We start from the raw sequence: 22096 nt of genomic DNA, 5'->3' as shown, positions 1-22096 counted from the left end.
TGTTGAGCGAGCATGCTCGACACTGCTCGTTACTCGCCCGAGCATCTCACTACTCGGGATGTTCGACGAACACCGAGCATTTCCAGGTTACTCGGGCGGGAGCTCGGGTCTCCGCCCTGCACGTTTGGCGCTCTTTACAGAGCCAATGAACATGCAGGGATTGCCAGCCAGTCACTGTAATGCAGCAGCCATGTTGTTTGTGGGCATTACAGTGATTGGCTGGTCGCACAGCGTCACCTCGAGTATTCAAAACCGGGCGCCGCCATCTTGGACACAGTCGCTCTGGATCAGACAGTGTAGGGTCAGTGCTGCAGAGCTAGGGAGAGATTTATACTGCTAAATAGTTAGTGTAGGGTCTCTAAAGCCTGCCAAAAGAAGCAAATAGTCCTTCTCAGAACTAACATCCATCCCAGATATCAGGCAGGCAGGCTGTATAGGAGACGCAGTGGTTATACCAGCAAACGCTGCATTACAGTCCTGTGTGCTCCTGTTGGTCAAATTGCTAGACTTATCCCAAGGTCTCAGGGGCCAGGAAAAATCCTTTTTTTTTCATCTAAATCCTGTTTTTTTTTATCCTCAGTCAGACTGTACAAATGTTATTAACCTTTTGGTATTCCCCCGCCCCCCCCGAAAAAAAAAGTTCAGTGTGTCTGTGACTGTTCAGACACCAATATATCTGTTTAAAAGAGTCTGGTGTAGGCCAGATAACTACAACTGTGGTTTTGCAGTTCCACGGTTCAAATCTCTGTATTATCCTGCTTTTGTCATGTTTTCCGTTAAAAAAAAACAGTAATAGTGTCTCCCTGACTGTTCAGACACAAATATATCTGTTTAAAAGAGTCTGGTGTAGGCCAGATAACTAGAACAGTGGTTTTGCAGTTCCACGGGTCAAATCTCTGTATTATCCTGCTTTTGGCATTTTTTCCGTAAAAAAAAACAGTAATCGTGTCTCCTTGACTATTCAGACACCAATATATCTGTTTAAAAGAGTCTGGTGTAGGCCAGATAACTAGAACTGTGGTTTTGCAGTTCCACGGGTCAAATCTCTGTATTATCTTGCTTTTGGCATTTTTTCCGTAAAAAAAAACAGTAATAGTGTCTCCCTGACTGTTCAGACACAAATATATCTGTTTAAAAGAGTCTGGTGTAGGCCAGATAACTAGAACTGTGGTTTTGCAGTTCCACGGGTCAAATCTCTGTATTATCCTGCTTTTGCCATTTTTTCCTTAAAAAAAACAGTAATAGTGTCTCCCTGACTGTTCAGACACCAATATATCTGTTTAAAAGAGTCTGGTGTAGGCCAGATAACTAGAACTGTGGTTTTGCAGTTCCACGGGTCAAATCTCTGTATTATCTTGCTTTTGGCATTTTTTCCGTAAAAAAAAACAGTAATAGTGTCTCCCTGACTGTTCAGACACAAATATATCTGTTTAAAAGAGTCTGGTGTAGGCCAGATAACTAGAACTGTGGTTTTGCAGTTCCACGGGTCAAATCTCTGTATTATCCTGCTTTTGGCATTTTTTCCGTAAAAAAAACAGTAATAGTGTCTCCCTGACTGTTCAGACACAAATATATCTGTTTAAAAGAGTCTGGAGTAGGCCAGATAACTAGAATTGTGGTTTTGCAGTTCCATGGTTCAAATCTCTGCATTATCCACCTTTTTGCCTTTTTTACATAAAAAATAAAAAATTGAGTGTCTCGCTCAGTGTTCAGACACAAATATATCTGTTTAAAAGATTCTCGTGTACGCCAGAGAAATAGAACTGTGGTTTTCCTTTTCCACGGTTCTAATCTCCTTTTTATTACCCTTTTTCCATTGATAGTGCGAGTGTAAGCTATTTTTCTTCATTTACAATGGGCAAGGCGCGTGGCAAGGGACGTCGAACTGGACGTTCTGGTGATGGTGCGTGTAGAGGACGGGGCCGTGGCCAAGGTGAAAATGTGCCACAACCAACAGCCACATCTTCTCTCTCCCACTTCTTGACCGAATTACTAGGGAACCACACTACAACACCAGTATTGCAAACTGATCAGTGTAAACAGGTTATTAATTGGATAGCAGATAATACTTCCAGTTACCTGGGCACCACCAGCACCGGTCTGTCTTCCACACGGTCAAGTTTTAGTAGCCGTGAGTCTCGACCGCATACTCCTCCTCACCCTGATGCTCCTTCCTCTCACCATGCCGAGTCTCGTCAGACAGCAGCTGATCCCACACTTGGACACTCTGAAGAGCTGTTCACTGGTTCATTTCCATATTTGTGCCCCTCGCCTGCTCCACTTGAAGTGGTGGAAGAGGAGATCCCATGTAGCGATGGCCAAATATTTGAACAGCCACGGCCATAGGAAGTCGACGCTGGCAATTTGTGACAAGAGGTGGACGATGACGAGACACAATTGCCACGAAGTGAGGAGGAGGATCGTGGTGCGCAAGTGGAAGAGGAGGAGGTGGTGGATGATCTAGTAACTGACCCAACGTGGCAGGAGGACATGCAGAGCGAGGCCAGCAGCACACAGGGGGAGGGAGGCAGAGTACCCCAACAGGCAGAAAGAAGCAGTGTGGTGGCTGCACACAGAAGGCGAGCAACAGTTCCCTGTAACACCAACATGAGGGACGCTGCCAGTACAACCAGTAGGTCTTCCAGAGTCTGGAATTTATTTAAAGACTCTGCTGATAACCCCAAAAAGGCCATTTGTACCACCTGCCATGCCAGCATCAGCAGGGGTGACAAAACTACCAGCCTGACCACCACCAGCATGATCAGGCACATGTCAGCAAAGCACCCGACTTTGTGGGGCGAACCCCAGGGTCCACGACCAGTGTCAGCGGGTGTCACCACTGCTTCTTCCGCTGTTGTGCCTGTAATAGAACCCCCTGTTGTGCGTGCAAGGCAATCCCCTGTCCATGCTGCATGCAAAGATGCCCTCTCCTCTCAGTCTTCACTTGTTATGGCAGTTTCTCAAGAAACAGCATCAACGTCCACGTCCCACCGCAGCATTCAATTGTCCATATCCCAGAGCTTTGAACGAAAGCGCAAATTCGCAGCCAACGCCCCACAGGCCACAGTCCTAAATTCGCACATTTCACGACTGCTTGCGTTGGAAATGCTGCCTTTTAGGCTGGTGGAGATGGAATCCTTCCGCAACCTTATGGCGGTGGCCGTTCCTCGGTACTCGGTCCCCAGCCGACACTATTTTGCCCGCTGTGCCATCCCCACACTACACAAGCACGTGTCCCAAAACATCTGCCGTGCCCTCAACAACACAGTTACTGGGAGAGTCCACTTGACAACGGACATGTGGACAAGTGCTTGTGGCCAGGTAAGGTACATCTCCTTGACGGCACACTGGGTAAACATAGTGGAAGCCGGGACCCAGTTGGACCTTGGGACGGAACACATCCTCCCCACACCGAGGATTGCGGGCCCTATGTCAGTCAGAGTTGCCCCCACAGTGTACAGCTCCTGCGCATCATCCTTCTCCTCATGTTCAGCCTCCATCTCAGATATCACCACATCAGTTACAAGCTGGAAGCACTGCAGTACTGCCTCAGCCAAGCGGCAACATGCTGTGCTGAAACTCATAAGCTTAGGTAATAAACCTCACACTGCTTGTGAGTTGTGGACAGCTGTGAAAGAGCAGGCAGATCTGTGGCTGAGACCGCTGAACCTACATCCAGGCATGGTCGTGAGTGACAATGGCCGTAACCTGGTGGCGGCTCTGAGGTGAGGCGAGATCACACACGTGCCATGCTTGGCTCATGTGCTTAACCTCGTGATTCAGTGGTTTCTTAAATCGTACCCCGAGTTGCCAGATCTGCTCGTCAAAGTACGCCGCCTGTCAGCTCATTTTCGGAAGTCGGCTACAGCTTCCGCCGCCCTTGCTGTGTTGAAGCAGCGTTTGCAGCTTCCGGCACACCGACTGGTGTGTGATGTCCCCACATGTTGGAACTCTATCCTCCACATGTTGCAAAGGATTTGTGAGCAGAAGAGAGCAGTTGTGGAGTACCAGCTGCAACAAGGCCGTCGATATTCAGGTCAGACTCCACACATAAGACCTCAGGAGTGGACCTGGATGTCTGACATATGTACCATCCTGACAAACTGTGAGGAGTCCACCAAGATGGTGAGTGGCGATGACGCCATCATTAGCGTCAGCTTCCCCCTTGTCTGTCTTTTGCAACGCTTTCTGCAGAGAATTAAAGAGGAGGCATTGCAGCCAAAGTATGATGAGATGGATCAAGAAGCCGTAATGGGCGATTACACACAGCCCAGTCTCATCTCATCCCAACGTGCATTGGGGGACAATGAGGGAGAGGAGGAGGAGGAAGAACAGGAGCTGGTATCATGCGCTGTAGACGGTAGTACCTGTACAACTGTCATACAGTCGGTTCAGCGTGGGTGGCCTGAGGACAGGGGGGAGGAGGAGGAGGAGGAGAGCATGGTCAGTCGTCATCTTGGTGAGGACACGGAAGTCTTGCCCGTTACCAGTCTGGCACGCATGACTGACTTTATGTTACGCTGCCTTAACCGTGACCCTCGACCCTCGCGTTGTCAAAATGTTGGGTGACAGTCATTACTGGTTGGTGACACTTTTAGACCCCCGCTACAAGGAGAACTTTCACTCTCTTATTCCTGAGGTGGACAGGTCTACAAAAATGTGGCAGTACCAGAAGGCCCTTGCTGCAGAACTGTTAAAAAAAATTCCCATCTGAACACACTAGCGGCAGAGGTCACAGTTCGATGACCAACCAAGGTGTACAGGCGAGAGAGACGCAACTCCAATCCAGCAGAGGCAGGGGAACACTGTCAACATTCTGGGACAGCTTTCTGAGACCCGCCCAGCTTACAGGCCCTGAGGCATGGGGTACTCTCACAAGGAGTGGAAAGTTTCAAAAGATGGTAAGGGAGTACCTTGCCAACCGTACCAGCATCCTCCGTGATTCCTCTGTGCCTTTTAATTATTGGGTATCCAAGCTGGACAGTTGGAATGAACTCGCTCTGTATGCCTTGGAGGTGCTGGCCTGCCCTGCCGCTAGCGTGTTATCGGAGCGTGTTTTTAGTGCCGCTGGGGGAATTATAACTGTTAAGCGCACTCGCCTGTCAACTGACAATGCTGACAAGCTGACCCTTATCAAAATGAACAAGGGCTGGATTGGGCCAGACTTCTCATCACCACCAAATGACAGCAGAGTAACATAAAGTCAAATCCACTGTGTTATTTCGGGAGGTGTATTCCCATGCACCACTTCACACCCACACATGTGTATACACTTCCTCATTTCGGCTGTATTTTGCTCTTCTCCTTATCCTCAGCCTCCACCACCACTATACCACCAGGGTGACCGTGGTCCGTGTTGCCAGCATTGCAAGTTCCTCTGTCCTAATTTTTGGCAGCTTTTGCTTGGAAGGCATAGGCAAAGACTATGGGAGACCCACTCCCCAATAATGGGAATAATGTTTTTAATATGCTGTACTGCATGGCTCTTGTAAGGGGCATTAAAACCGTCTTGTTAAGCTACTGTGACCTCCACCACTCTTCCAAGGGGCATTAAAACCGTCTTGTTAAACCACTCTGACCTCCTCGTCTCTTCCAAGGGGCATTAAAACCGTCTTGTTAAGCTACTGCGACCTCCACCTCTTTACCAAGGGGCATTAAAACCGTCTTGTTAAGCTACTGTGACCTCCGCCACTCTTCCAAGGGGCATTGATATTGTCTTTTTATTCCACTGCGACCTCCACCACTCTTCCAAGGGGCATTGATATTGTCTTTTTATTCCACTGCGACCTCCACCACTCTTCCAAGGGGCATTGATATTGTCTTTTTATTCCACTGCGACCTCCACCACTCTTCCAAGGGGCATTGATATTGTCTTTTTATTCCACTGTGACCTCCACATCTCTTCCAAGGGGCATTTAAACCATCTTGTTAAGCTACTGTGACCTCCACCACTCTTCCAAGGGGCATTAAGACCGTCTTGTTAAGCTACTGCGACCTCCACGTCTCTTCCAAGGGGCATTAAAACTGTCTTGTTAAGTTACTGCGACCTCCACCACTTTTCCAAGGGGCATTAAAACCATCTTATTAAACCACTCTGACCTCCACGTCTCTTCCAAGGGGCATTAAAACTGTCTTGTTAAGTTACTGCGACCTCCACCACTTTTCCAAGGGGCATTAAAACCATCTTATTAAACCACTCTGACCTCCACGTCTCTTCCAAGGGGCATTAAAACTGTCTTGTTAAGCTACTGCGACCTCCACCACTTTTCCAAGGGGCATTAAAATCGTCTTGTTAAGCTACTGCGACCTCCACCACTCTTCCAAGGGGCATTGATATTGTCTTTTTATTCCACTGTGACCTCCACGTCTCTTCCAAGGGGCATTAAAACTGTCTTGTTAAACCACTCTGACCTCCACGTCTCTTCCAAGGGGCATTTAAACCGTCTTGTTAAGCTACTGCGACCTCCACCACTTTTCCAAGGGGCATTAAAACTGTTATGCACACGCCCGGACTGACTGGCGTGTGTGTGTTTAGTGATCCCACTGGACCATGAACCGGAGAGTGCCTGGAGGGGCGTAACTAAGTTTCAACCCGATCCGACCAAGGTCGCACGACGGCTAATGACGCCAGTGCACCAGGGAGGAACCAAGCAGAGGGACCAGGTGCTACTCCAGGTCAGACCCCGGACACGGCTGTTGACCAACACCGGAGAATACAGGAACAGGCAGGTTAGGCTGGCACACTGACTGGTGGGTTTAGGCAGGCACGGCAGGTATGCAGACAGGCGGGCACTGGTAAGCACGACTGGTATGCAGGCAGGGAGTACTGGCAAGCACGGCTGGAGTGCCAACAGGGAGGCACTAGCAGGTTGGAGCACAGACTGGATAAGGTCCAGTACATACTGGGACTCAGGAACAGAACCGCAGATGCGGTATACAAGCAGAGCAGAGCGAGACCGCCGGAGCGGTGAACAAGAGCAGAGCAGGGCGAGGCCGCCGGAGCAGTGAGCAAGAGCAGAGCAGGGCGAGACCGCCGGAGCGGTGAGCAAGAGCAGAGCAGGGCGAGACAGCCTGGAGCAGTGAGCAAAGGCAGAGCGAGACCGCTTGGAGCGGTGAGCAAAGGCAGAGTAGAGGGAGACCGCCTGGAGCAGTGAGCAAAGGCAGAGCAGAGCGAGGCCGCCTGGAGCGGTGAGCAAAGGCAGAGCAGAGCGAGGCCGCCTGGAGCGGTGAGCAAAGGCAGAGCAGAGCGAGGCCGCCTGGAGCGGTGAGCAAAGGCAGACCAGAGCGAGGCCGCCTGGAGCAGTGAGCAAAGGCAGAGCAGAGCGAGGCCGCCTGGAGCGGTGAGCAAAGGCAGAGCAGAGCGAGGCCGCCTGGAGCGGTGAGCAAAGGCAGACCAGAGCGATGCCGCCTGGAGTGGTGAGCAAAGGCAGAGCAGAGCGAGACAGCCTGGAGCGGTGAGCAAAGGCAGGGCAGAACGAGACCGCCTGGAGCGGTGAGCAAAGGCAGAGCAGAGCGAGACCGCCCAGAGCGGCGAGCAAAGGCAGAGCAGAGCGAGACCGCCTGGAGCGGTGAGCAAAGGCAGAGCAGAACGAGACCGCCTGGAGCAGTGAGCAAAGGCAGGGCAGAGCGAGACCGCCTGGAGCGGTGAGCAAAGGCAGGGCAGAGCGAGACCGCCTGAAGCGATGAGCAAAGGCAGAGCAGAGCGAGACTGCCTGGAGCGGTGAGCAAGGCAGAGCGGAGCGAGACCGCCTGGAGCGGTGAGCAAGGAAGAGCGGGCAGAAACCGCCGGAGCGGTGAGCAAAGGCAGAGCAGAGGGGACAGGACTCTGTTCACACGGAACAGACTGGAAGGGAAAGGCAGAACCAGATACACACAAGATACTAGCAATGAAGTAGCGAGTGGACTCTATACTCACAAACGGAAGTACAGCGACAATGAGTAGGAGTTAGATGCAGGTTCAGACTCTGCAGAAAAAGGGAAGGTACGGACATAGAGAAAGACAGGTAACAGGCTAGGAGAGTGTTCAGACAGGAACTGAGTGTTCACAGAGGAACTGACACTGCAGCGAGATACAGGAGCGAGTCTGGGTATGCGGCCCCCAGAAAAGGTGGAACGAACAGGCTAGGAGCGTGTTCAGACTGGCCTGGAAATACAGCCTCCAGGAAGGCGGACAGACCAGCAAGAAAACACAGATAACAGATCTAGGTATGCGGCCCCTAGAAGGCGGGACGAACAGGCTAGGAGCGTGTTCAGACTGGCCTGGAAATACAGCCTCCAGGAAGGTGGACAGACAGGCAAGAAAACACAGAAAACAGATCTAGGTATGCGGCCCCTAGAAGGTGGGACGAACAGGCTAGGGTACAGTTCAGACAGGAACTGCTACTGAAAGAGATACAGGAGCCAGTCTGGGAATACAGTCCCCAGAGTGGCGGAAATAGACAAGAACCGGACCTGGCATATTCAGAGTCAAGGAGCACACTGAATGAATAGCGTTGCTCAGGCATCAGCTTCCAGGTGAAGCTGGTTTAAATATCCAGTGACAGACAGCAATAGGCTGAGGACGCATTAGGGGTGTGCCCACAGCAGCTACAAGAAACAGGAAGTAACCGGACCGCCGCCCTAAGCAGTCAGAACAGAGACAAACAGACAGCATGAATAGAAGCCAGGCTAGCAGACTGAACTGAAGATCAAGTTTGCGATCTTGCATAGTGAGAGACGGTGCACTATGCAAGTCCGCCACCAGGTACGTTACAAAAACAGTCTTGTTAAACCACTCTGACCTCCACGTCTCTTCCAAGGGGCATTAAAACCGTCTTGTTAAGCTACTGCGACCTCCACGTCTCTTCCAAGGGGCATTAAAACCGTCTTGTTAAGCTACTGCGACCTCCAAAACTTTTCCAAGGGGCATTAAAATGTCTTGTTAAGCTACTGCGACCTCCACCACTCTTCCAAGGGGCATTAAAACTGTCTTGTTAAGCTACTGTGACCTCCACGTCTCTTCCACAGGGCATTGATATTGTCTTTTTATTCCACTGTAACCTCCACCACTCTTCCAAGGGGCATTAAAACCTTCTTGTTAAGCTACTGCGACCTCCACCACTCTTCCAAGGGGCATTGATATTGTCTTTTTATTCCACTGCGACCTCCACCATTCTTCCAAGGGGCATTAAAACCGTCTTGTTAAACCACTCTGAACTCCACATCTCTTCCAAGGGGCATTGAAATGTTGTTTTTAATTACCTCTAACCTCCACAACTCTTCCAACGGGCATTGCATTTCCTCCTAATTTTAGTCAGCTTTTGCTTTTCAATGCATAGCCGAACACTAAGGGAGACCCACTCCCCAATAATGGGTAGAAGGTTTTAGTATGCTTTAATCCACGTCTGTTTCAAGGGGCATTGCAGTTCCTCATAATTTTTGGAAAGCCTTCCATTCACTGCTTAGGCCAACAGTGTACAAGAGACCCAGTTGCTATAAATGGAAAAAACGGTTTAGTTAAGGCCCTCTGACCTCCATGTCACTTCCAAGGGGCATTGGAGTGCCTCGAAATTTTTGGTAGGCATTGCACTCACTGTATGCCCTATAACTGTGTAGCCGAACTGCTCCTTTTGGTACAGAAACATATCCTACAAGACATGTGTGGTTGACTGGCCTGATATTGATGTGAATGGTCCCTGTTCCTCCTGCTCTTTCTCCTTTGCCACCACCTCATCCATCATTCATCACCTGAAGCTTTGTTTTAATGGGAGTCATAGAACTGGGATAGTAGCAGGAAAACATCCAGCAATCCTCGGAGGAGGTAGGATATGCGCCAAAACGCTGACCATCTCAGGCCTAGCCGCTACTACATACATTCGCTTGCATTCCAAGGAACAGAAAGCTAAGGAGATGGATGGCCTGATGATCATGAATAATTTACTCGCTATGTAGGAGGCTGACCACTGCTGCTGTCTACCTTCTGAACTTTGTGTTGAAGCCTGATTTACCCAGGATCCGCAATCCTCTATGTCTGGAGTATGTGTTGCATCCCAGTGTCCAACTGTGTCCCGGCTTCCACAATATTAAAGCAGTGTGAAGGCATCAGTCAGATGGACCATCCCTGGCCACATTCACTTGTCCATGTGTTTGTGTTTAGGCTGTCCTTCAAATAGGGGCGGCTGGGGACCGTTTATGGACACCTGGCCGCCCCCAGGCGGCTGGGGAAGGAGCGCGGACACCCGGCCGCCGGGCGGCTGGGGACTGAGTATGGATACCAGGCCGCCGACGAAGCCATGACATGGTGGCCGGCGTCTGCCTCCACATGCTTAAAAGGCCCAATTTCAAGTGCAAGCAAGCTAGCAGTATGGTATTGCAGCCTGGGGGTGTGTGGGTGGCAGGTTGCACACTTACGCTTGCATTCCAAGAAAACAAAGCAGATGCTAACTTCCATCATCATCATCATGCTCCACACCTTGGCACTCTCAACTCCCCTGATGGAGAAGCCAGGGCCCACCGGAGGAGTCTGGTTCTCTGGTGGGCTCGTCCAATGCTGCCCTAAAGCAGGCCAGGCTAAGAAAAGTGTGGGGGATGTTCCCTGGAGAAATAGGGGCAGCTAGGGACCGTTTATGGACACCCGGCCGCCCCCCAGGGGCCGGGGACCGTGTGTGGGCACCCGGCCGCGGGGCGGCTGGGGACCGAGTATGGACACCTGGCCGCCCCCTGGCGGCTGGGAACCGAGCGTGGACACCCGGCTGCCGGGCGGCTGGGGACTGAGTATGGATACCAGGCCACCGACGCAGCCATGACATGGTGGCCGGCGTCTGCCTCCACATGCCTAAAAGGCCCAATTTCAAGTGCAAGCAAGCTAGCAGTATGGTATTGCAGCCTGGGGGTGGGTGGGTGTCAGGCTGCATACTTGCGCTTGCATTGCAAGGAATGGGGGAGGTAAAATTGAACACTGTCCTGGGACAAGGACTTGCACGGTGATAGTTGCAAGTCTGATCACTTCTGATGGGCACACTTTTAGGCAGTGACCTGGGTGTCAGAGATGCTTCCAGGGGTCTTCCCCATGCTGTTCCCATGTCTTTTCAGCACTGTATGCATGTGTCACACAGCACATGGCCAGATAAGATTGTAAAATGTTAAAATGACATTTCTCGGTGAATGCATTTGTAACGGTTGAAAGCAATACAAAAGTGCAAAAACGCATAAAAAATGCTACTTGTGAACATAGCCCAAGGTGTGGAGGAGTATTTTTGTTTTTGGTTATTTATTTTACCTTATACACAAGTGTTTACCCTGGAAAGGAAGTTCCCTAACATATTTCACAGGAAAACCGTTTCAGTTTAGTTTTTGAACGTTTTATTGTGAGCCCGTAAAAGTGGCTTAAAACCTCTGACCACGTTGACCACGTTGTTGACAGCAGTGACCTGGGGGTCAGAAATGCTTCCTGGGGCGATGCCCATGCTGTCCCCATCTCTTTTGAGCACTGTCACTATCGTTTTGGGCACTTTTTAGGCTTTCTACAGACTGCCGGGGGTGCCGCCGCAAAAATGCTCGGGTCTCCCATAGACTTACATTGGGCTCGTCGCTCGGGTCAAGCACCCGAGTATCACGGTGAGCTCGGCCCGAGCTTCGAGCACCCGAGCATTTTAGTGCTCGCTCAATACTATTTACTATTCATAAGGATGTTTTCGTCCGAGACACGTCATGTGTTTGATGAGATGTGTTCAGTGCTTTTAGCACATATGGAATAAAGTTACAATAAACAAAAAGTTTTTTCAAGAACAGTGATGGCATTTCTTGTACTGCATTGTTTCCCTAACACATTTATAGGGTATTCAGTTAAGTAGGGCATTGTTCACTTTCACACATTGGTAGGGCATTGTTTATTTTCACACATTGGTAGGGAATTGAGTTGGTAGAGCATTGTTTACTTTCACACATTGGTAGGGCACTGAGTTTGTAGAGTATTGTTTACTTTAACGCATATCACTAAACAAGAGTATTGCAGGTGAGAGAATAAAATAGAGCTACATTTTTTTGCCTGTGTTTTGATTGACAGCTCGGCTGTCCAATCTTTGCTGGGATTTGCAGGACTTTCTCCAGGCGTTCGGTGTTCTGGAGATTGCCCTAGCTATTTAACTGAGCTGACTGCCCCTGTTCCCTGCCAGACGTAGTTTATGCTTTCTGGTGAGTGTTTGTCTCATTCTGTTGTTCTGAGTTCTGATCTTCTGCTACCTGACCCTTTGGACCGTGTTCTGACTACCCCCTTGTCTTGTCCTTTGGCTTTATTCCGCTCTCTCTTGGTATTGACTCTGGACTGTGACCTGACTTACGCTTCTGTCTTTTCTCTTGGTATCTACTCGCTCTCTTGGTATTGAGCCTGGAACATATGACTATCTGCCTCACGGTCGCTCCGTGAGTTGGTGACTAGCGTCACAGTACCCCCAACATGTTTCACCTCATACTCGGCATCATCAGGAAAGGAACACGTTACTCTTTGTGTCCCTTTTCCTGGTGACGCCGTGTACGCCAAGTCGGGAACAGGGGCATCTTTCAGACTGAACCTGTGGCTTCATGAGTCATTGGCCAATGACGACTTAAATAGCTTCCCCTCCAGCTGCCCATCACCCCTGGATGAAGCTTTTCACAGCGAAACGCACGTCGGGTGTGGTGGGCCCCTGGTCTCTTGCATTGCTGGTCATGTTACCCTTACTAATTTTTGTTCTATTATATCTGCTGTTTTATACTATTTTATACTCGTGTTACCTTAGCCCTTACTATGCTATATGGGTGTTTGATGTTACCATAAGAGTTTATCAGGACTCTTTCTATATTGATCTACTCTGTTATTACATAAGCTTGGCACTATACAGGCTTGCAATAGATTTTCTTGTGTTATGAATCTACTACAATATGGATTATATGACAGTTTGTCAATAGTGTTTTGAACAGTTTTGATACACCATAATAGACTTAGCAGTGTATTGCATGTTATTAATTATCCAGGTATACCCACCTTTTTTACTGTTTTTGTATCACCTAATTTTTTCTATGTGTGTATGTATATATAAACACTGCTCAAAAAAATAAAGGAAACACTCAAATAACACATCCTAGATCTGAATGAATGAAATATTCTCATTGAATACTTTGTTCTGTACAAAGTTGAATGTGCTGACAACAAAATCACACAAAATTCATCAATGGAAATCAAATTTATTAACCAATGGAGGGATGGATTTGGAGTCATCCCCAAAATTAAAGTGGAAAAACACACTATAGGTTGATCCAACTTTGATGTAATGTCCTTAAAACAAGTCAAAATGAGGCTCAGTATTGTGTGTGGCCTCCACGTGCCTGTATGACCTCCTTACAGCGCCTGGGCATGCTCCTGATGAGGTTGCGGATGGTCTCCTGTGGGATCTCCTCCCAGACCTGGACTAAAGCATCCGCCAACTGCTGGACAGTCTGTGGTGCAACGTGACGTTGGTGGATGGAGCGAGACATGATGTCCCAGATGTGCTCAATCGAATTCAGATCTGGGGAACGGGTGGACCAGTCCATAGCTTCAATGCCTTCATCTTGCAGGAACTGCTGACACACTCCAGCCACATGAGGTCTGGAATTGTCCTGCATTAGGAGGAACCCAGGGCCAACCGCACCAGCATATGGTCTCACAAGGGGTCTGAGGATCTCACCTTGGTACCTAATAGCAGTCAGGCTACCTCTGGCGAGCACATGGAGGGCTGTGCGGCCCTCCAAAGAAATGCCACCCCACACCATTACTGACCCACTGCCAAACCGGTCATGCTGAAGGATGTTGCAGGCAGCAGATCGCTCTCCACGGCGACTTTGTCACGTCTGTCACATGTGCTCAGTGTGAACCTGCTTTCATCTGTGAAGAGCACAGGGCGCCAGTGGAGACTTTGCTAATCCTGGTGTTCTGTGGCAAATGCCAAGCGTCCTGCAGGGTGTTGGGCTGTAAGCACAACCCCCATCTGTGGACGTCGGGCCCTCCTACCACCCTCATGGAGTCGGTTTCTAACCATTTATGCAGACACATGCACATTTGTAGCCTGCTGGAGGTCATTTTGCAGAGCTCTGGCAGGGCTCCTCCTGTTCCTCCTTGCACAAAGGCGCTGTGGCTTTTTGCCACAGCTCCCATTGATGTGCCATCGTGGATGAGCTGCACTACCTGAGCAACTTCTGTGGGTTGTAGAGTCCGTCTCATGCTACCACGAGTGTGAAAGCACAACCAACATTCAAAAGTGATCAAAACATCAGCCAGAAAGCATTGGCACTGAGATGTGGTCTGTGGTCCCCACCTGCAGAAACACTCCTTTATTGAGTGTGTCTTGATAATTGCCAATAATTTCCATCTATTGTCTATTCCATTTGCACAACAGCATGTGAACGTGATTGTCAATCAGTGTTGCTTCCTAAGTGGACAGTTTGATTTCACAGAAGTTTGATTTACTTGGAGTTATATTCTGTTGTCTAAGTGTTCCCTTTATTTTTTTGAGAAGTGTATATACAGTAAAGACCAAAAGTTTGGACACACCTTCTCTTTTAAAGATTTTTCTGTATTTTCCTGACTATGAAAATTATACATTCACACTGAACACATCAAAACTATGAATTAACACATGTGGAATTATATACTTATCAAAAAAGTGTGAAACAACTGAAAATATGTCTTATATTCTAGGTTCTTCAAAGTAGCCACCTTTTGCTTTGATGACTGCTTTGCACACTCTTGGCATTCTCTTGATGAGCTTCAAGAGGTAGTCACCGGAAATGGTTTTCACTTCATAGGTGTGCCCTGTCAGGTTTAATAAGTGGGATTTCTTGCCTTATAAATGGGGTTGGGACCATCAGTTGTGTTGTGCAGAAGTCTGGTGGATACACAGCTGATAGTCCTACTGAATAGACTGTTAGCTACTTTTTTCTTGCCATAATACAAATTCTAAGTAAAGAAAAACGAGTGGCCATCATTACTTTAAGAAATGAAGGTCAGTCAGTTCAAAAAATTGGGCAAACTTTGAAAGTGTCCCCAAGTGCAGTTGCAAAAACCATCAAGCGCTACAAAGAAACTGGCTCACATGAGGACCGCCCTAGGAAAGGAAGACCAAGAGTCACCTCTGCTTCTGAGGATAAGTTTATCCGAGTCACCAGCATCAGAAATCGCAGGTTAACAGCAGCTCAGATTAGAGACCAGGTCAATGCCACACATAGTTCTAGCAGCAGACACATCTCTACAACAACTGTTAAGAGGAGACTTTGTGCAGCATGCTTTCATGGTAAAATAGCTGCTAGGAAACCACTGCTAAGGACAGGCAACAAGCAGAAGAGACTTGTTTGGGCTAAAGAACACAACGAATGGACATTAGACCAGTGGAAATCTGTGCTTTGGTCTGATGAGTCCAAATTTGAGATCTTTGGTTTCATCCACCGTGTCTATGTGCGACGCAGAAAAGGTGAACGGATGGACTCTACATGCCTGGTTCCCACCGTGAAGCATGGAGGAGGAGGCATGATGGTGTGGGGGTGCTTTGCTGGTGACACTGTTGGGGAATTATTCAAAATTGAAGGCATACTGAACCAGCATGGCTACCACAGCATCTTGCAGCGGCATGCTATTCCATCTGGTTTGCATTTAGTTGGACCATCATTTATTTTTCAACAAATCAATGACCCCAAACACACCTCCAGGCTGTGTAAGGGCTATTTGACCAAGTAGGAGAGTGATGGGGTGCTACACCAGATGACCTGGCCTCCACAGTCACAAGACCTGAACCCAATCGAGATGGTTTGGGGTGAGCTGGACCGCAGAGTGAAGGCAAAAGGGCCAACAAGTGCTAAGCATCTCTGGGAACTCCTTCAAGATAGTTGGAAGACCATTTCCGGTGACTACCTTTTGAAGCTCATCAAGAGAATGCCAAGAGTGTGCAAAGCAGTCATCAAAGCAAAAGGTGTCTACTTTGAAGAACCTAGAATATAAGACATATTTTCAGTTGTTTCACAATTTTTTGTTAAGTATATAATTCCACATGTGTTAATTCATAGTTTTGATGCCTTCAGTGTGAATGTACAATTTTCATAGTCATGAAAATACAGAAAAATCTTTAAATATATATATAGTAGCACCCCATCACTCTCCTTCTTGGTCAAATAGCCCTTACACAGCCTGGAGGTGTGTTTGGGGTCATTGTCCTGTTGAAAAATAAATGATGGTCCAACTAAACGCAAACCGGATTGAATAGCATGCCGCTGCAAGATGCTGTGGTAGCCATGCTGGTTCAGTATGCCTTCAATTTTGAATAAATCCCCAACAGTGTCACCAGCAAAGCACCCCCACACCATCACACCTCCTCCTCCATGCTTCACGGTGGGAACCAGGCATGTAGAGTCCATCCGTTCACCTTTCCTGCGTCGCACAAAGACACGGTGGTTGGAACCAAAGATCTCAAAGTTGGACTCATCAGATCAAAGCACAGATTTCCACTGGTCTAATGTCCATTCCTTGTGTTCTTTAGCCCAAACAAGTCTCTTCTGCTTGTTGCCTGTCCTTAGCAGTGATGAGGCTGGTGACTCGGATAAACTTCTTCTCAGAAGCAGAGGCGACTCTTGGTCTACCTTTCATGGGGCGGTCCTCATGTGAGCTAGTTTCTTTGTAGCGCTTGATGGTTTTTGCAACTGCACTTGGGGACACATTCAAAGTTTGCCCAATTTTTCGGACTGACTGACCTTCATTTCTTAAAGTAATGATGGCGACTCGTTTTTCTTTACTTAGCTGTTTTTTTCTTGCCATAATACAAATTCTAACAGTCTATTCAGTAGGACTATCAGCTGTGTATCCACCAGACTTCTGCACAACACAACTGATGGTCCCAACCCCATTTATAAGGCAAGAAATTCCACTTATTAAACCTGACAGGGCACACCTATGAAGTGAAAACCCTTTCCAGTGACTAGCTCATGACTCGCCCCCTGGGCCGTGGGGCACCCGGAACTGAGCTTCAGTGCAATGTTGGGGGTAGTAGTGGCAACCCGCTCAGGGTGGTCAGACCAAATACTGTGGCAGTCTATTTATAGGGTTTTGAATGTCCGACTACGCCACCCGTGGATTGCGGTCAGGGAGGACAGCCGCTGCAAGGCAGACCGCTGAGGCTGATGTAGATATGCAGCACAGGGATAGGATAACTCCCCACGGGAAGAGTGTAGCCTCAGGGCAGTGTAATAGGATGCTGGGGGAGATGGTGCATGCGCAGCATAAATCTCACAGAGTCAGTGATGCAGTCCAGGGTCCAGGGTCTTTTACTGACAGTTGTTATCCGAGTCACTTCTGCAGGGAATGACTGCCCGAGCCGAGCTGCGTCCACCAGGTGAGGAGCTCGGTCAACCCCCAGGCAATTCAGGAGTATGGCACAGGACCCCCTTCTGTCCTTTCTCTGGCCTCTCGTGCCCCACCAGTGACCACACTTCTGTCCAGCTGCCTCGGGCCTTCTCTTGGTGAAACCTGTCGCCGGTTTCCCTGACCCTATGTGGTGCCTTCCTAGTGGGTGTAGCAGGGGGTCGCACCAATAGATTATCATGACCTCCGGTCTTTGGCTGAGGGATGATTTACCTCCACCAACTTGGGAATCTGGTACCCTTATTCTGCCCGACCCTTCACCCGTTATCTCGTGTGTTCTTAGGGTCCCTTCTGCTTTCTTGTTTCTGGAGCCTTTTCATCTCCTCTTTCTCTCCACCTTTCTTCCTTCTCCTTCTCCTCTTCTCCGTTCTGGCTCCAGCCTTCACCCTAGGCCTGCCTCGTGGAGCTGAGCTCAGGCTGTGCCACAGCTCCCTGTCAGCTCCCTCTCTCTGCTGCTCTGACTGAACGGAACTCCCTCCTAAGATGGCCCCCACCTTTTATGTGCTTCTCTGTGTCTGAGCTCAGGTGACCTGCACCCAATGAGCTCCTTCCTATGCTCCAGAAACCGTCCCCTTTGCTCCTACATCACTGGGTTCTCTCCCCCCTCCCCACTCCAGCCAGGGACATAGTCAGTTGTGCCTGCATATATATAAATGGGAGCACCGTCGAGCTGTCCCCCGGAAATAAGGAGTGTGTGTATGTATGTGTGCAGCTAACTGAGCCCTGGTCCACACTCCATCCTTACCTGGGAGTGGAATATCACACCTCTGGTTGAGGTGCAATACCACTGTAGCAACCGAACCCTTGGGGCGCTACACTCATCAAGAGAATGTCAAGAGTGTGCAAAGCAATCATCAAAGCAAAAGGTGGCTACTTTGAAGAACATAGAATATAAGACATATTTTCAGTTGTTTCACACTTTTTTGTTAAGTATATAAATCCACATGTGTTAATTCATAGTTTTGATGCCTTCAGTGTGAATGTACAATTTTCATAGTCATGAAAATACAGAAAAATCTTTAAATGAGAAGGTGTGTCCAAACTTTTGGTCTGTACTATATTTATATATATATATATATATATATATATATATATATATATATATATATATATACATACACGAGGGTCAGTCAATAAGTAATGCCTCCTATTTTTTTTTCTCCTTTTAATTGGCAAGAAATTCAAATGCAATTACATAGGTTGAAAACCACAACGTTAACGATTAATGTGTCACTTTTCAATATAATCTCCATCCATTTCCACAGTCTTGGTCCACCGTTTAACAAGGGCATGTATTCCAGCATGGTAAAAAGCATTCTTGGGACCCATCGTGCACAAACTTTTCTGTATCCCAGTTGTCCAATAATTTTCATCACACTACCTTCACTGAGGCAGATAGTGCCACACAATTTATCTGCAGTCACCCGGGGGTCACCACGAATGATGTCATCGACTCGCTGAATGTTGCTTGGAGTCACTGCGGTTACTGGCCTGCCACTCAGAATTTTGTCAGCCAACGGTGATGGCCCTTCAGCTGTGTTACAGCAACGAACCCATCGTCTAACAGTACTGACATCCACTGTGGCATCACCGTACACATTTTTCAGTCTCTCATGTATTCGAATGGGCGTTTCACCTTCTGCATGCAAGAATTCAATCACAGAACGTTGTCTAATATGAACATAGATGTCAGCCATTTTGCAAACGGATACAGTCCTGCCACCTGTTGGTGCAGGAAGTTGCAATTGCTGTGGATTGGAGAAGAATGTTTGAGGAATTGTGCCAAATTTGAATATTTAACATAACTACCTTATTTAAGTAGAAAAAAATAGGAGGCATTACTTATTGACTGACCCTCGTATATATATATATACATATATACACATAGAGAGGAGGTAGCGGTCCTGCTGGGTTGTTGCCCTCCTATGGCTCCCTTCACTTCTGGTATGTGCTCCATGCTCTGGACACTGTGCTGACAGACACAGCTACCCTTTTTGCCACAGCTCACACTGATGTGCCATCCTGGATGAGCTGCACTACCTGAGCAACTTCTGTGGGTTGTACTGTAGACACCACCTCATGCTACTGTACCTCTAGGGGTGAGAGCAATGGCAAAATGAAAAAGTGACTAAAACAACTGCCAAAAAGGATGAGAACAGAGAAATGGTCTGTGGTCACCACCTGCAGAACCACTCCTTTATAGGGGGTATCTTGCTAATTGCCTATCATTTCTACCAGTTGTCTGTTCCATTTGCACAACAGCAGGAGAAATTGATTCACAATCAGTGTTGCTTCATAACTGGACAGGTAGATTTCACAGAAGTCTTATTGACTTGGAGTTATATTGTGTTGTTTAAGTGTTCCCTTTATTTTTTTGAGCAGTGTGTATATATACAGTATATATATATATATATATATCTCTACTGTGGTGGCCAAAAGTATTGGCACCCCTGCAATTCTGTCAGATAATACTCAGTTTCTTCCTGAAAAAGATTGCAATCACAAATTCTTTGGTATTATTCTCTTCATTTAATTTGCTTGCAAGGAAAAAACACAAAAGAGAATGAAGCAAAAATCAAATCATTGATCATTTCACACAAAACTCCAAAAATGGGCCAGACAAAAGTATTGGCACCCTCAGCCTAATACTTGGTTGCACAACCTTTAGCCAAAATAACCGCGAACAACCGCTTCCGGTAACCATCAATGAGTTTCTTACAATGCTCTGCTGGAATTGTAGACCATTCTTCTTTGGCAAACTGCTCCAGGTCCCTGATATTTGAAGGGTGCCTTCTCCAAACTGCCATTTTGAGATCTCTCCACAGGTGTTCTATGGGATTCAGGTCTGGACTCATTGCTGGCCACCTTAGAAGTCTCCAGTGCTTTCTCTCAAACCATTTTATAGTGCTTTTGGAAGTGTGTTTTGGGTCATTGTCCTGCTGGAAGACCCATGACCTCTGAGGGAGACCCAGCTTTCTCACACTGGGCCCTACATTATGCTGCAAAATTTGTTGGTAGTCTTCAGACTTCATAATGCCATGCACACGGTCAAGCAGTCCAGTGCCAGAGGCAGCAAAGCAACCCCAAAACATCAGGGAACCTCCGCCATGTTTGACTGTAGGGACCGTGTTCTTTTCTTTGAATGCCTCTTTTTTTTTTCCTGTACACTCTATGTTGATGCTTTTTGCCAAAAAGCTCTTCTTTTGTCTCATCTGACCAGAGAACATTCTTCCAAAACATTTTAGGCTTTCTCAGGTAAGTTTTGGCAAACTCCAGCCAGGATTTTTTATGTCTCGGGGTAAGAAGTGGGGTCTTCCTGGGTATCCTACCATACAGTCCCTTTTCATTCAGACGCCGACGGATAGTACGGGTTGACACTGTTGTACCCTCGGACTGCAGGGCAGCTTGAACTTGTTTGGATGTTAGTCGAGGTTCTTTATCCACCATCCCCACAATCTTGCGTTGAAATCTCTCGTCAATTTTTCTTTTCCGTCAACATCTAGGGAGGTTAGCCACAGTGCCATGGGCTTTAAACTTCTTGATGACACTGCGCACGGAAGACACAGGAACATTCAGGTCTTTGGAGATGGACTTGTAGCCTTGAGATTGCTCATGCTTCCTCACAATTTGGTTTCTCAAGTCCTCAGACAGTTCTTTGGTCTTCTTTCTTTTCTCCATGCTCAATTTGGTACACACAAGGACACAGGACAGAGGTTGAGTCAACTTTAATCCATGTTAACTGGCTGCAAGTGTGATTTAGTTATTGCCAACACCTGTTAGGTGCCACAGGTAAGTTACAGGTGCTGTTAATTACACGAATTAGAGAAGCATCACATGATTTTTCAAACAGTGGCAATACTTTTGTCCACCCCCTTTTTTAGGTTTGGTGTAGAATTGTATCCAATTTGGCTTTAGGACAATTCTTTTTGTGTTTTTTCATTGAAGACAAATTAAATGAAGATAATAATACCAAAGAATTTGTGATTGCAATCATTTTCAGGAAGAAACTGAGTATTATCTGACAGAATTGCAGGGGTGCCAATACTTTAGGCCACCACTGTTTGTTTCATTTTAACCCCTTTAACATCGAAGGCTGCTTGCATGTTAATGACCAGGCCACTTTTTAGAATTCTGACCAGTGTCACTTTATGAGGTAATAACTCTGGAATGCTTCAACGGATCCCACTGATACTGAGAATGTTTTTTCGTAACATTGTACTTCATGATAGTGGTAAAATTTATTTGATATGACTGACGGTTATTTGTGAAAAAAATCTGATAATTAGCGGACGCCATGTTGTGTTTTTACATTTTCATAAGGGTAACAGGAGAAATTGCACCATACCATTTGTTGTGCAATCTCTCCTGAGTAAGCCGATACCCCATATGTTGGGGAAAACCACTGTTTGGGCTTACGGCAGGGTTCAGAAGAGAAGGAGCGCTATTTGACTTTTTGAATGTAAAATTTGCTTGAATAATTAGCGGACGACATGTCGCGTTTGGAGAGCCCCTGATGTGCCTAAACAGTGGAAACCCACCACAAGTGACACCATTTTCGAAACTAAACCCCTCAGGGAACTTATCTAGATGTGTGGAGAGCACCTTGAACCCCCCAAGTGCTTCACAGAAGTTTATAATGTGGAGCTGTGAAAATAAAAAAATGCCATTTTCCACACAAATGTTTTTTAGCCCCAAATT

Source organism: Phyllobates terribilis, unplaced genomic scaffold, assembly GCF_046119375.1.
Source record: "Phyllobates terribilis strain yellow unplaced genomic scaffold, ASM4611937v1 Scaffold_3__8_contigs__length_932513732, whole genome shotgun sequence".
NCBI classification, from domain to species: domain Eukaryota; kingdom Metazoa; phylum Chordata; class Amphibia; order Anura; family Dendrobatidae; genus Phyllobates; species Phyllobates terribilis.
The sequence above is the reverse complement of the archived record's forward strand: the minus strand, read 5'-3'. Positions refer to the sequence as shown.